At 44.3% G+C, this 15,840-nt stretch overlaps 1 long non-coding RNA gene across 7 annotated transcripts in view; it reads left to right on the top strand.

The window, feature by feature from the left end:
- The window catches only part of LOC146813042 (uncharacterized), a 102,007-nt gene that overhangs the window by 1,218 nt on the left and 84,949 nt on the right, over positions 1-15,840 (top strand). The gene's annotated exons all lie outside the window — the stretch shown is intronic.

Here is a 15,840-nt window from a genome sequence, read left to right as displayed (position 1 = left end):
GTTGATTTGTTTTTGCCTCACCTTTTTTAATTGAGTTCATGTCACCTTTTTCAATCAATCAACAAAGCTTTATTTCGATATGAAATATCATAAAATCACATTTGCACATTAAAGCACAATTCATAAAAATACATTGAAGAAACATTCATGTAAAAACCGTTTTGTTACAATAAATATTTTAGAAGTATATTAAACTTTAACAGCTTTGTGAATATTAAAAGACATTTAATAAAATTCATCATATAGCCTTCTGCCTAATCAACCATGCCCAACTAAGAAATGTAGCCACCCCGCACACTATAGTGGTACTAACATCGGCCTTAAGAATTCTAAGTGCAACAGAGTGGTCCCTATTTCCAAGCTGCAGGCACACAGGTTTTAGCCATTTCATTCTTGGTTTCAAATAGGCTGGGCACACAAAGAGAAAATGAGGGATATTTTCAATAACACCTAAACAAATTGGACAGTCCATGGGGGTCTGGTACGGGGGGTTCCACTTACTTGTACGATCATGGAGAGGAAGGGTGCCCAACCTAAACTGGATAAAGAGGGATCTATCCCTGGGCTTCGTAATAAAGTCTAGATAGGGCTCCAGGCGGGGCGTCGGCTTATGCTGCCGAAATTCCTCAGTCAACCTGCCTTGATTTGAGTCCCTCTGCTCCTGGTGATCGACCCATGCCCAAAAGGCTCTCTTAATTTCTGCCTTAGGTAACAGTGCCCCAGACTCCCAAGCAGTTAAAAGGCCTATTGCCAAAAGAAGCTTCTTTATGTTAACTAGCCATCCAATTTTATGAGCTCCTTGGAGATTCATGACCTCTCTTAGGCCATCAGCGTATGTAGAAAGCTCTGGGGTACGCCAAAGCCGCGCCCAATATAAAAGAGGGCGCAAAGTGACTAGGTCTTTAATAGATCGCCGGCCCAAATCACTCAAAAGTGGCTTGGTTGGGGTGCCCCTCGGGAGCGATACAAGCTCCCTGAAGAAGTTGTTTTCTGAGGTAACTAGCACATCCACACAACCAAAAGCCCCATAGTTCTGCGCCATAAAGGGCACAGCCTACAGCTTTTGCAGCATATATTTCCAGAGCTGGTGCAATGGGCTTGGTAATAGAAGCACGAAGTTCCCTCCCTAGTGCTCCTAATACCCGTCTATTATTTAGCGCCATTTTGTCACTGTGAGGCTGCCATTTAAATTTGTCAGAGATTCTAATCCCCAAGTAGTCAAACTCTTTGACGCGCTCCAATGGCATCCCATCGAGAGTCAGGGTAGATCGGGATGATCTACTCGGGTTAAAATAAAGAAGTTTAGTTTTAGAAGTATTAATGGCAAGGCCCCTCAGTTTGCAAAACAAAGAGAAGCGATCCAATAGCTTCTGCAGTCCTGCCGGTGTTTTGATACTAATAACGTATCGTCCGCAAAAAAGTAATGTAGGGACTTTATCACCCGCCAGAACAGGGGCATTGACTTCAAGCAAAAAAGAAACTACACCATTCACAAAAAGCGTGAAGTGTGGGAGCCAATACGCAACCTTGGCGAACCCCTCTATTCACGGGAATTTTATCAGTTTTTTGCTCCTGTGACCCCCATCTAATGCGGGCATAATTGCCATCATGCATACGAACCAAAAGATTCAAAATCGGCGGAAGAATCCCCATCTCATGCAGGACCAGCCATAGGCGGTCACGAGGGACCAGGTCAAAGGCGGTCTTCAGGTCAATAAATGCCAGGTGGAGACCGCCCTTGCCAATGGTGACCACCTTCCAATATAAAAGCGCCAGCCTGAATGCCTGATCAATCGTGCTTGTACAGGTCCTGAAGCCCGCCTGAAACTGTGAAATAATATTATTTTCATCCGCCCATGAGAGGACCCTCTCTAGGAGGACCCTGCCAACCAACTTCTGTCCAGTGTCTATAAGGCTAATTGGACGATAGTTAGCAGGGTCCCCCCTTGGACCCCTCTTGTAAATAGGAATTACTTCGGCCCCCTTCCAGGAATTCGAGACCGGCGAGCCTTCCAGCAAAGCGTTGATAAAAATCACAAAATAAGAGGCCCATCCCTCAATATTGGCTTTAAATAAGTCACCCGGAATGCCATCTTGTCCCGGGGCCTTAGCGGATACAATCTTCTTAATGGCGGCCTCCACCTCTATCTTCTCAATCCTATTAAATGAAACCTGGTCAGGATCAATGGCTGCGGTCCCAGCTCGGGGCCATAGATCACTCAATTGCTCGTCCCCTACATACAGTTTCCTAAAGTGCTCAAACCAATCCCTATCCGTTAAATGATTGGGAATTTGGTCCAGATCACGGTTATTGGACCTTCTCACTAAAGTCCAAAAGAGCTCGCCGTTCTTAGAGCGGCTCGCAGTTTTTAGACTATCCCAATACGACTCTTCCCATTCCTTCTTTGCAACTACAATGGCCTGCCTATACTGCAGTCTTGACAGCCGGACCTCACCCGGGTTATTAGATGTAATAGCAAGGACCAAACTGTCTTTTTTCAATCTGCAGTTTTTGTTGAACCACTTCTGTGCAGGCTTAGCGCTCATCTGGCGCTTTTTACTACGATCTAGAAACAAAGTGCCAATCGAATCTATGGTATCCACATACATTTTTGCTGCAGCAGCAGGCCCAACCCTATCCTTACAAGCTGCAGAAAGTCTGAGAGTCTGATCAATAAGAATTTCTTCAAGGGTAGTTAATTTGAGATCACTCAGAATAAACTTGGGCCATTTAAGGAACCTATTACAATTAGATGGTAAGACTGTCTTGGTCAACATTCGCAGTCCAGTGGTGGGGGTATGCTCCTTCCTATGCCACATTTCCAACATTGTAAGGGACAGAGGATTGTGATCACTATTTACTGTTGGTATAATGACCATATCATCAACAAACTTCCATGCCCTCCTGTCAACCAGTATATAATCAATTCTACTTTGACAGGGGACCCTGTTATATGTAGTTGCTCCCATTACATCTGAAGTCGTGCGGCCATTTACAGCTCTTAACCCAAATTCTAGCGAAAGAGCATTTATTTGGATGTCAAACGGTAACCATCTCTTCACTGGCTTAAGCGACAGAGAGGGAATGCCCCATCTAGCATCCTCATCATATATTCCCAGGATGTCATCCGTTGCTAGGGGCTCGAATGAGCAATTAAGGTCACCAGCGACCAAGAGAAAAGAATCAGATGGACAAGAAAGGAGCATATCAGAGAGAGCTGAAATGATAGGGGATTTTGCACCCCCTTGGGTACCGCTAGCATATACGTTGAAGAGTTCCCAGATATGATTACTCTTTGTACCCTTAAGAGAAAGTCTCATTACATCTAATGTAGAACAAGAGTGATGAGTGGTCTTAAGATTAAGTTCTACCCTAACCCATACCATGAGGCCACCAGATGGACGACCTCGACCTACCGAGGTAGCTGGTACAAAAAAACAGGAAAAGCCAGGCTTGTACAGCGGCTCAAGGCTCCAGGTTTCCTGGAATAAACACAGGTCATACCCGTCAATAAAATCATTCCAATCTGGAAGAGAAAGCTTATTACGCAAGCCCGCCACATTCCACTAAACAAGCTTAAGATGACTGGGGAGACCATCGCAGGAGATTAAGGCACTTGGAGAATAATCCACAATTAGATCAGTGGTGTTATTAACCCTCTGTGGTGAGATACCAGGAATTGATAATTCAGAACCCGGAAGCTGGTATGATACAAAAGGACCAGAAGTACAGCAACCCAGGGGGAGCGGGGGACTAGTCAATACTCCAGCTCTACCCTGGAGTCAATCAACAGCCTCCAAACTACTAAATCGATTTTGAATGGAGGTAGGATCTAAAGATGGTGAAGGTCTAAGCCAACCCCCTTGCGACAACCCCCTCCCATTACGCTGTACTAATGTCCACCCATCCGTTAAAGATGTAAAATGACCGGGGGATAAAAGTAGGTCAATGGAAGAGAGCGAATGGTTGCTCCTGGGCTAGGGTGTCTCCAATTACAGATATACTCAACTATTTTAGGGTCTTTGAAGTTAATCAAAATACAATCCCCCCTTATATTCTTAACCAGGTGACCTACCCAAGGCACCCTCCTAACCATGAGTATCTTGCACACTATTTGCAGTGGCAATGGTCTGTTTTTATTTAACCAATGGACAACCCTGTTCCTCAAGGTGTAGGAGATTCAACTTCGTGCTTGCCCAATTCGGGGACCCCTGCTAAAATTACCACAAATGGACAGACTTCCGGAGGTAGATTTGGAATATTTTTCCCCCTAGAGACCTGAGAAATAGAGGCCCCACCATCCTCATTAGACTGGGATATATTATGCTGGGAAGATTTGGTAGCAACAGTCGCAGCTGTACTCTTATTTGCTTCGACTAAGACTTGATGATCTACGGTCAATGCTGGGAGATCTTTTGGAACAGCCAGGACATTTTCTCCTCTAGCATTATCCAGTGGTTGGAAAACATTGGAATGAGCATCCTTCTTTAGGGAGTCAATGATTCCCACGAAACCTTGCTCAATCCTTAACAGATGCTGTTCAATCTTACTTATTCTGTCCTCCACAGGGCGAAGGAGAAGCCTAATTATATCACATATATTGGTCAACTCAGGAACCATTCCCTCAGCCCTGTCAGCTTGGCTTGTCCCCCCGCTTGCAGCCTGATATACCATTCTGGTGGATGATGAATAATCTAATGGTGCAACTATATTTGCTATAGCATCCGTAACGGGCTGCTCCAATATAGCAGGGATTGGTCTAGGGTTTCTAAACTGACTCACGGCTTTGTTTTTTCCCGCCATTCTTATTCTTCCCACCATTAGTGTTAGATAGCCCTTGCTTATGCTTAGGAATAGCCCCAGGGGGCCTCTCATGCAATTGCCTGGTGCTATTCTCCGGTATTATACTGCGAGCAGGCGGCAACATACAGGGAGATGTCAATAACTAATCAGAAACCGTAGACTGTTCGCCCAAGGAAACATGAATTGTTCCACTGGGTAAGCAATCTGTAGTCGGTGAATCAGATGTTGGGGATACAGCAATACCACCGTTTAGAGCTTGATGAACAGGCGACCGTACATTAGCAATATGTCCCATTGAAGACCTCCTGGCCAACGCAAGGTCCTGTGAAACTCGATGTTCCAATATCGTGATCTCTTGATCTATGACACAATTTACCTTAGTGATGAACTGGTCCATAGTTCCTGTGAGATTAGCATTGGCCACTCTACCTCTGGCATCTTTAGGTGGCATGATGGAACCACCAAGTCAATTTACTAGACTAGGAAGCAAAATACTCACAAATCGAGCCCCCAAGCAAGACGAAAGAGAGGTGGCCCGTCCCGTCCTTGCACGGTCTTGAACGGGCTTAAACGGGCCCGCCCTTGGCCCGGGCTTCGCCCGGCACGCGCCCGCGTCCCGCGAGGGGGAGATTAAGGTGGTATAAACCCCGTGAGGAATGGGCAGGACTGAACCTTCGATCAGCAGGCAGGGGCGGAGGCAGGAGGGAAGAGGACACAGCTGGTGTAAGAAACGGGCTGCTGGTCCTCGCAGTCCCGTGCGCCAAAGTACAATCCAAGTCCAACTGCTACGAGCGGCACCCACATCAGAGGTTCCAGAAGGGTATCGCAGCAGCGGTCACCTCTCCGGGGAACATCATGCAGCACCGGCGTGGACCTGATCTGCATTTACCAGCTTGGGTCCCATTCGTAGAAATTACGGCTGGCTTCGGACCTGGGCTCCGAGCCCCTCTGACAGATTCACTGGGCCAGAAGTTAGTGGAATTCGGAGTCGCGCAGTAACAAACTCAACATCTCGGCACTCAGAGTCCTTAAAACCCGCCCACTGGTGAAAGACGGACGCGTGCAGCAGCTAGATACTATGCCAGGGGCAGATACATTCTCACACCCAATGAACGTCCTCTCACACCCAATGTCATCTTTTTCCTTGTCACATATTTGATTATTGTCATTGTATTGTTCCCAGCCCTGAAGAGTCACAGGTTTCCACCTGTTGACGAAACACGTGCCGGCTGACGCTTTTTGTTTTGACGCACTCAACTTGAATTAAAACAAGATTCACAAAACGACAAGTGTTGAACTACTTTTACTTTACTGTGAATGTCTTATTTATCGTAAACGTGTGCACAGGAATTGTTTACACCCTAGTAAGGTTACCAGCAAACAGGTTTTTTTAAAATCAAATCTATTTAGGAAGGGCATGTGGCTCTCTCGATCTCCACCCTTCCTCGCTCTCACACACGTGCATGCCATGGACTTTTCTTTTACAAATCAGCAATGTGTTGTCTCCAGCTGGTACAACTAATGCGGACCCGGTCTGTACTACAGCTCCCAGAATAAATCATGCAGTTAATTAAAGTGAGCTGAGCAGCGCTGGTCACACTGAGTCACCTGGCAGGAAATATTGAAATTTTTCTTGTTAAGGCCTAACTATAGTTATTCGATTTATTCAGCCTCAGTGTATTGTGCAGTGCACTTGCCACCCGAGTGTGTTTGTGTTAATTAGCAAATGCCTTTTTGGCAGCGCGCTATCGGACAACTGCCTACAGTCCCTGGGTGCCAGTTGTAAAGTGTGTCACATTGCAACACAATCAGTTACTCACTGTGCTAAGGTGACACAGGTCAGGCCCCCATTGCCCGGTGCAGGAAGAGAGTGTAAATCATGATTTACTGTTACACTGACTTAGTATGCTATGAAAATGTGCTTTTGCTGGTACAGTCACGTTGCTCAAATGGGGGGTGCAATTCCAGATATTTGTTTCCCTCATCTTCACTGCTTGAGTTTGCTTGTGAGAAAGTGTCCCTCATAGTCATTGAAATGTCACTCACAATTACACTGAAATTATGAAAATGTCACACATAGCAATCTGAAACCTTGGCACACCTATTAAGAGAAAGGTAATTTAAAGAAAATTGCAATGGGGCATAACGTGCCCATACTTCTGTAATGTAAAGAAACATCTCTGGGGGTTTCAGCAAGGCCCGTAGGAACAGAGCAAGGGAGAAAGAGAAACTGTATTCCTAAATATAGACAACAAAAACCTGGAGCACGGCGCCTTCTCCTGTTCAAATAGATTTTCATTTTTACATTATTACAAAAACTCTTATATCCAAATGGGATTCATCAATTCACTCTTAGGCAGCCACTTATTACCAGACAAAAGAACAGCACAAGAGAGCAAAGACATTTTTTTTTCAGGGAGTAAAGCAAGAGTGCCTCATCCTCACGGAATCTGTACACACAGCACAACTGCTATCAAAACTCCCTTGCCTTTTAGCTCTTCCTATTTATGTGAGATTGGGTTCTCGCCACTTGCGGTATTAAAGACTAAGTACCGTTCAAGACTGGATGTGGAGCACAACCTGAGGATGGCTGTAGCGAAAATCCATCTACAGATTGACCGTCTCTGTGGCAAAAAACGCACACCCGTCACATTGTTGGGGGTGTTATAATAAATCTATGTCATGTGTAATACGAAGCATTCTAGTAAAAACAACTTGCACACATTTTATCTTGGAAAATTGTGTTTTGAGCTGTGTAATAAGCCTCTGTCATTTAACCACACCCACTAAACACTCTTATTGTGTTGAACATTATTTGCCGGATATGGCCGGGATATGTGGGTGGTGGTCGAATATGTAGTGTACCAGATTCCAGAAATTTCTGTCAGGTGGTGAGGGGGCCCGACATTTAAAAAAGTTCAGGTGGGGGGGCTCAACCCACAAAAGTTTGAAGACCTCTGGCCTGGAGCAACAGTGACTCTGTCACTGAGGTCACAGGACCCCTGAGAAGAGCTGGCTCTAGGGCGGAGCGACCGGTGTGACTGCAACGGGTGCTGACTTTGAGTGGGGGCTTTGTAATTTATGGTTTTAAAAGCACTTGCTGCCTACTTCCTGGCCTACAGCAATTTTTGGCAATATTAAAAATGTCATGATAACTCCAGTGAATAAACTTCTTCCTAGAACAAGATCGAAGTTTTGTCTAGTGGAAGTTTTGACTCATGAAAAGATAGCGCAGAGGGTTAATGTGCCTGCTGCATAGAAAATGTACCATGCCCATCACAAAGTGCACATATTTAAAATAGGTCAGTGGGTTACTGCTTTTGTCAGGAAGATACCTTTGCTACTTGCAGTTTATAAGTTAAATTCCTAACAGAGAACAGTGAGCTATTAACTTTCATCTAAGAGTTGCATACAAACTGCAAGGTATAAACTAGAGCTTTATGTTTTTTTTCCTAAGCCTTTGATTATCCTAATGTTGCAAAAAGTGTTCATTTGGATAGAAATCAATGATGATTATTAAAGAGAACCCCCAATCATGTGACTCCTACACCTTGTAGTCCTTTGTCTTATGTAACATTTCCTATACAGTGATTTACACACGTAAAATTGATTGTCTCTGTGTATATTGCTGACAACAGAAACTCCATGGCTCGGAAACAAATGGCTTGTGCTTCCACTTTTAAGCATATTTGGGACATTCTGTGATTAGAAACATATCCCACTTTGCGAATTTATTTTAATGTCAATAACTCATATTAATCGTTAAATAGTCATGGGTATCCATTGGTTGTATTACATAACATAATAAGCTGTAACTGGTCAGTGAAATGCCAAACAAATACTAAAGATTGGGATGTTTTGCCAATCCTGGCCACACCTCTAACTCCGCCCACTGATCCAATCCTCAGGTTATTCCCGCCCTCTGATTCTCCATCCACAGTTTCCCTACTTTTATTCCCCCACTTCGACCACTGGATGCTAGTGGACATCGCACATACCTCATCCTTCCTTCTTCATTCCGAGACTGTACGAGGGATCTGGCCGGACCAGGGAGCAATATAAAGGCGCGAGCAGTTGCGTGCATATGGAGTGCAGCCGCTCGCTGCCAGCACTTTGCGAGCCAAAAGTCGTGCTCGTAGTAAGCCCAGCACCTGTCAATAGTCCTCAGTCAGGGGCATCATTTACGTGACTCTGGATCTCTATTGTCAGAGGTTTATAAAAATCACTTGTTAATACTGAATATTTAAAAAAATTAAAGAAAAAGTCACTAAAGTAAAAAATAGTATTGGAATAAAAATGGCAAAGGCGGAATTAGCCACACAATGCTCATGGGTTCAGCTGCTAGTGGGCCATATTGGTTGATATATTCACAATACTGAGTAACTTGAATGCCAACGCCCCCCCCAAAAAAAAACTGTCGAAAAGGGCACATTGGGAAACCCCAGACCTAAAACACATAGGGTAAAACACAGAAGGTAAAGCACAGAATAAGTCCAGGAAGCCCTATAATATTAACGGGAGCACAGGCGGTATCTCACAAAGATGGGCATTTATGATGCAGTATGGTATGTTGGCCCGACTGTCAAACGAGCATTATGTGCAGAATATAAAGGAACATTTATGGCAAAACATGTTATGTAGATAATCCTACCTAACGTATCGTAGTATACATGGTGTGTAAATAGTAACGCAAAACATATCCAGGTTCTTCATGGATCACAGAGATAGACACTTGCACTATAGTTACAGCTGAAAAGAGCACTTATTCAGTATTCAAAATAGAGAGTTGGACATGTACATGTGCATGTTAACATATACCATATTGTGATATTCATGGTATGTACATATGTAAAACATATCCTGGTATTCATGGATCATGAAAATAGACAAATGCACTATAGTTACAGAGGAAAAAAAGCACTTATTTAGTATTCAAAATAGAGATTTGGGCATTCGTGGCATCAAGTTCGTTCAAGCCATAAGTGATCTGTTCATAGTGTACATCCACTTACATTCTTGTATATTCAGAATGGAGTTGATATCACCGCCCCTTACTCCCAGAGACACCGTTTCCAGGACCAACCATCTAATTGACTCTGGTTTGTGAGATTTGGCTTGGAAGTGTTCAACCAGAGGTTGCTCCCACTGGGCCACATCGTATCCTGCTACAGTGTTGCAAGATCCTAGTCTTAACTTTGTGCTTTGTTTGACCTATATTCATCTCGTTACAAGGACATAAAATGGCATAAATCACATCTATTGAATTGCAATTCGTATCTACCTTAAGGTCTCTGGTGTTTTGCTTATAGCAGAACTGCTTGGTTCCGATGGTCAATTTTCACGCTTTACAATGTAAACATTTAAAATTGCCCAAAATCTCTGGATGTTTCCACAGTGTCTGAATAGTAGGTTGGGGTGGAGTGTCCAGGAGGGATCGAACCACATGGTCTCTGATATTTATCGCTTTTTTGAAGGAATCCATAGGTGGATCGGGAATCTCTAGGTCATCTGAAATTAGTTTCCAATGTCCATCAATAATCTTCTTGATATTGTTACTGCGAGTACAGAATGTGGTCACGCATATCATTCTTTTGCTGTCTAATGGGCGTTGTTTAGGTGTGAGTAGTGCCTCGCTGTCATAGCACCAGGCCCTCGTCCTTGCTCATTTTACCATTCTTTTAGGATATCTGGGTTCCCACGAGGCGGTTGATAAGGTCTTCCAATTCTTTGAAATAGTCATCCTTCTGGGAACAATTCCTCCTGATTCGGAGAAATTGGCCGAAGGGCAAGTTGTCACGTAAGCCCCTCATGTGATAGCTGGAGTATCTCAGCAGTGTGTTGCATTCTGCTGGTTTTCGATACAGGGTGGTATACAAGTGATCGTTCTCTGTTTTTATCGAGATGTCCAAGAAGTCAATGGTGTTCTTATTCCACTGGATGGAAAATTGATATCCTGTGATCTGGCGTTCAACCATTCAAACAAGCCTAGTAGTTTGGTTGCATCACCTGCCCAGATCAGGAGCATATCATCTACATAGCGTCACCAGTGTCTCATGTTGTTCTTGTATGGGTTGGTCTTGCTAAAGATGAATTGGATGAGAAGATCGGAGTCAAAGGTTGCTCCCATCGCCACTCCCTTGATCTGTTGAAAGAACTGGTTTTGAAAAAAGAAGAAATTCTTTATCATTGCTACCTCCAGTAGCTCCACTATGAATTCGGTTGGGACAGCGAATGGTTGTGGTCTTTTTCCAAGTGCTTTCATCATAGATTCAAGAGCTGGTCGTTGTGGAATACTTGTATATAGGGATACTATATTGAGTGTTATCAGTAATTGGGTCTCAGGATCAAAAGGCAAGTTGTGATCAAATTAATGAATTGCATGGTATCACGTAGGTATGCTTTTGTTGGTTCCGCTACTTGTTTGAGAAAAAAATCAATATATTTAGATATTGGTTCAAGGAGAGAGTCACATCCAGAGATGATGGGCCATCCTGGAGGGTGCTGCAAGTTCTTATGCACCTTGGGTAGTGTGTAGATAGTCGGATGTCATGGCTGTTTGGTGTTAAGATATTCAAATTCATGCTTCGACAGAAACCCTGCTAGCTTGCCTTTTTCAGTAACCTTCATGATCAATTTCCTTATCTCCTTGGTTAGATCCGCATTCAAGGTGGTGTAGCTTACCTCATCGTGGTGTTGTGAGTAGAACTCTGCCTTGTAGTCTGGGGTGTTCTGGACCACAATTGCTACGCGCTTATCAGCCGGCTTGATTACTGTCATCATGTTGCTTTTAAGAGTATCAAGGGCTTCAACGGTCTCCTTTTGTTACATTGTGCTTGTTGTACTGTTTGGTAGAACATACTTGTAGGACATCACGAAGTACCACACTGTCAAAGGCCATGATTTTGTGTGACATCATATGCGCCGGGGGCATAAAAGTGGATGGTACTCTTAATCCGGTATTTGATGTATAAGATATCGGTTGGGAGTGTCTGAAATAGTGCCTCAACCTAACCTTGCGGAAGAATCGGTGTAGTTCCATTTTGATGTTGAAGCGATTGGGATAAGTAGTAGGCACAAAGAAATGTCCTTTACTAAGAACACTGGTTTCATTTTCAGATAGTACGTATGTTGACAGGTTGATAATCAGGCTTCTCGCATTCCTTACCATCTGTGGGTCTGAATCTTCTTGTGATTCTCCTGGGGGAATCTCACTTGTTTCTAGTTCTGTCCTTGTTGGCGCCCTGAGTCAAAGTTCTGTTGTTTCTGTCCTCGTCGTGTGGTTCTGTTCCAATTGTCGCCGCTGCCTCGCCGTGGTCACCTCTGAGTATCCTCTAAAAAAAGGTGGGGGTCCCTGAGGTTGTTGGTACCAGTTATCTTGGTATTGGTATCCACTGCTGGTACCTGCTTGTTCTCCCTCGCTTCCGTCGCTATTGGAACCAGATGATTTGGAAAAGGCGGTATAGCGCCTGTTGCCACTGTATCCTCCTCTGCCCCTGTTGAAGAAGCGTCCTTGGTTGTACTGTTTAATGTAGTCTTCCTGTAGGTAAGGGTAGATATTCTTTTTGTCATAAAAACGTATATCTTTGGCCAATTTGTCCAATTTTTTCGCTTTGGTGTTCGTGTCAAAGTCTTTCACTGTTTTTTCCAATCTCTCTAAGGCCTCTTTGGTGTTAGTTAATGCAGCATCCCCACTGATTTCGAGCTTGAGTTCACTGATCTCCTTAAGTAGTTTTTCGACTTGGTCAATGGCCGTCTCAATGCCCAACACCATCCAATGGCATGAGCAATTGTTGGCTACGAAACTGAAGCCCTCTTTGAATTTAGGTAGATCCACAAAGATGGCTGGCTCGTTTTTACCCTGCGAGCCCACCAGCATGATATTAGCCTGGAGGTATTTGGTCAGAAGATGGCCGTGCAAACCTGTGAGGACCAATTGTTTCTCAAGCCATTCCAGTTTGTTGATCCTTCATTTGAGTGAAAAGTCTATGTTCGGGGTGTTGGATGTTAGAAAACCCGACCCCAATTGTCCTTGTATTAATCTATTTATGTATTCATCAGTATAAGAAGTTCCAAATGAAATAAACCCAAGCAGGTATCGATCTGCACCTAGAGTGTTGAGTATCAATGGTTAACCCGCAATTCTACCTGACCAGGGTCAACATTGCAGTACAATAAACAGTTGGTCACAGTAGCAACAATTTAACAATACGAAAGAAATACTATATAATGGCATTCATAACACCAAATTTGCAAAATTCACATTGGATGCAATTTATTTTCAAGGTTTAAATCACTTCTTATAGACAAAGCAGTTGTTCATACATGTAAAACATGATTGCATATGCAACAAAAGGTGCTCTGGTGTGGGCGGAGGGTGGAGGTGTAATGGATCACAGTGAATGAGTGAGGGTAATTGAAAAGGGAGATGTAATGTGACATCTATACAGTAAATTTACATAGTGAAACCTGTCCGGCATATAACAGGCCAAGTATTTCAGCAGGTATACATAGCACTATAGAGACACTGATAATAAATTTCAGTCGTCAGGGCATGTATAATGATATGAAGTAGTCAACGTTTCGACCACTTAAAAGTTCAAGGTGATCCGTCCTTAGTGTGGAGTCTTCATCAGGACAGTGCGAAAGAGCACCTGAAAACAATTGGATATTCCGTATTAAAAAGGTATCCACATGACAGGGTGTGAATGCTCGTATAAAACGATATTAATTACCCAATCTAACAAGCAGCACTAAGAATCAAGCTGTGAAGTCAAAGGTGAGTGGGCTCCAAAAAGCTCCTGTGTCAGAGAGGATTAAAAACCAGGAAGTGTTGGCAGCCATCTTGTGACTTGGTAACCAGTCACAAGAAAAAAGTACAAAAAAGGTGAAAAATAAGAAAAGGGGGCGGGGTAGAAACCCCCTGACCCCCCAGGCCTGCTCAGGGGCTCCCACAGGGACCCCCAGGCCCAAAAAAGGTATTTAAAAAAAAAAAAAAGATTTTGGGCGAATTTGCACTGGGTGCGCTAATCCCGGTGAAAATATTTTAAAGAATGAGGCGCCGTCTCCCGCACTTTGTTTGTTTCAAGCCCCTGGGAGGGCCAGGTCCTGTGGGCAATTCTTAATTATGGTGTTGGGGCCCCCACAGCCCCGGGGCCACCACCTCCCTGGACATACACTAGTTTAAATGCAGGGGTCTGTAGCGAACCCCCAACCCCGGGGACCACTACCTCCCTGAGGCTTTGAAAATGTTGGAAGGGGTGCAGCGTGGCCATCTCTTGGAGCCCTCGATGGCCCTGGGGACCGCCAAACCCCAGAGCCGGCTCCTGCAATGTCCCGGGTTGCCCAGCCCTCGGACATTTCCATTTGCTAAGGCAGAGCGGGAGCACGGCCCCCGCCCTGCTATAGCAAACACTGCTTTGCTTCGTTGAAGCGAGAGCAGGAAACCTGCTCTCGCTTCAACGAAGCAACGCAGAATTGCTTTTTAGAAGCAAGATGGCGGCTAAGCAGTTAGCTGTGTGAGCGATCTGCTCTCCCTCCCGGACTCTCCCTCCTTGAAATGAGTGCCTGATATTTGACTTAACTCCGCGATGCTCCGGTGGTCACTGCAGCGTCTATATAAAGTTATTGTTATTGTTAAGTGTACTTGTAAAGCGCAACATTCATCCTACAAGGATATCACGGCACTGCAATATTGAGCAGTAAAACCTAGGGCAGTTTCCTGGGGCTTATTGATTATTCCGATGTGGGGAATAATGCAGTTTTTAGTTTTTTCTTAAAGATGGGGTAGGATTCCGTGAGTCGGAGGTTGATGGGCAGATCATTCCAACATTTGGCAGCAATGTGTGAAAAGGCACGTCCGCCCATCCTGGATAGCTTGATCCGTGTGGTGGCTGCTTTGGCTGAGGCTTGTGAACGTAAGTTCCGTGCTGGAGCATAGAACTTAATTCTATTCCGTAGAATGAAAGGGCCAGTATTGTGTATTGTTTTATGGGCGATGCATAGCATTTTGAACGTGGCTCTTTGTCTCATAGGCAGCCAGTGTAAGGCTCTCAGGCAGCTTGTGGCTGAATCATACTTTCTCTTATTGCAAACAGCTTTAGCAGCAGCATTCTGGACCAGTTGTAGTTTTTTAAATAAGTAGTCCGACATACCCACAAATAGAGAATTGCCATAGTCCAGCCTGCTAACTAGTAGCGACTGGACTAGGATCTGTCTGCATTCCAGTGGTATCCAAGGGAAGACCCGTTTCAACATTTTTAGTATGGCGAATCCTTTGCCACATATTGAGATGACATGGCATTTCATCGATAGAGTGGTGTCCATCTGAATTCCTAAATTTCTGGCAGACGATGTGGGGTTAGGTGGAGAACCTAAGGAAATTGGCCACCAGGTGTTGTCCCAGAGCTGTTTAGTCCCACCAAAGAGGAGAATTTCTGACTTGTCAGCATTTAGTTTTAAATAATGACCATGCATCCAGTTGGATAGCTCTGGCAGGCAGTTTTGCAGTCTACTTTTGGCGTCATTCTCCCCATTTAGGGTTACCATCAGCTGAGTATCGTCAGCGTAGGAGCAGATATTAATGCCCCATTTCTTGCCAATCAACGCCAATGAGGAGACGTATACATTGAACAATGTTGGACTCAATGCTGCCCCTTGGGGCACTCCATATTTAATCTTTCTAGGGGTAGAGGTAAAGTTGCTTAAACAGATGGACTGGGATCTGTTTGATAGAAAGGACTCCAGCCAATTTAGGGCTTTACCTTGTATTCCTTTTGCGGCAAGCATGTGAATTAACAGTTTATGGGACACGGTATCAAACGCCGCTGATAAATCAAGGAGTATCAGGGCGACCGTTTTGCCTTTATCGACCTGCATTCGGATATCGTCCATTACAGCCAGGAGCGTGGTCTCTGTGCTGTTATTTGATCTAAAACCGGTTTGAGAGACATCTAGTAGATTGTTGATTTCCAGATAACTTGACAGTTGTTTTGTTACCAGTCTTTCTAAAACCTTGGATAGAAAGGGGAGCTGTGAAA

The sequence above is a fragment of the Triturus cristatus genome, chromosome 7, assembly GCF_964204655.1.
Source record: "Triturus cristatus chromosome 7, aTriCri1.1, whole genome shotgun sequence".
Lineage (NCBI taxonomy): Eukaryota > Metazoa > Chordata > Amphibia > Caudata > Salamandridae > Triturus > Triturus cristatus.
Note: the sequence above shows the minus strand (reverse complement) of the source record. Positions and strands in the feature narration are given on the sequence as shown.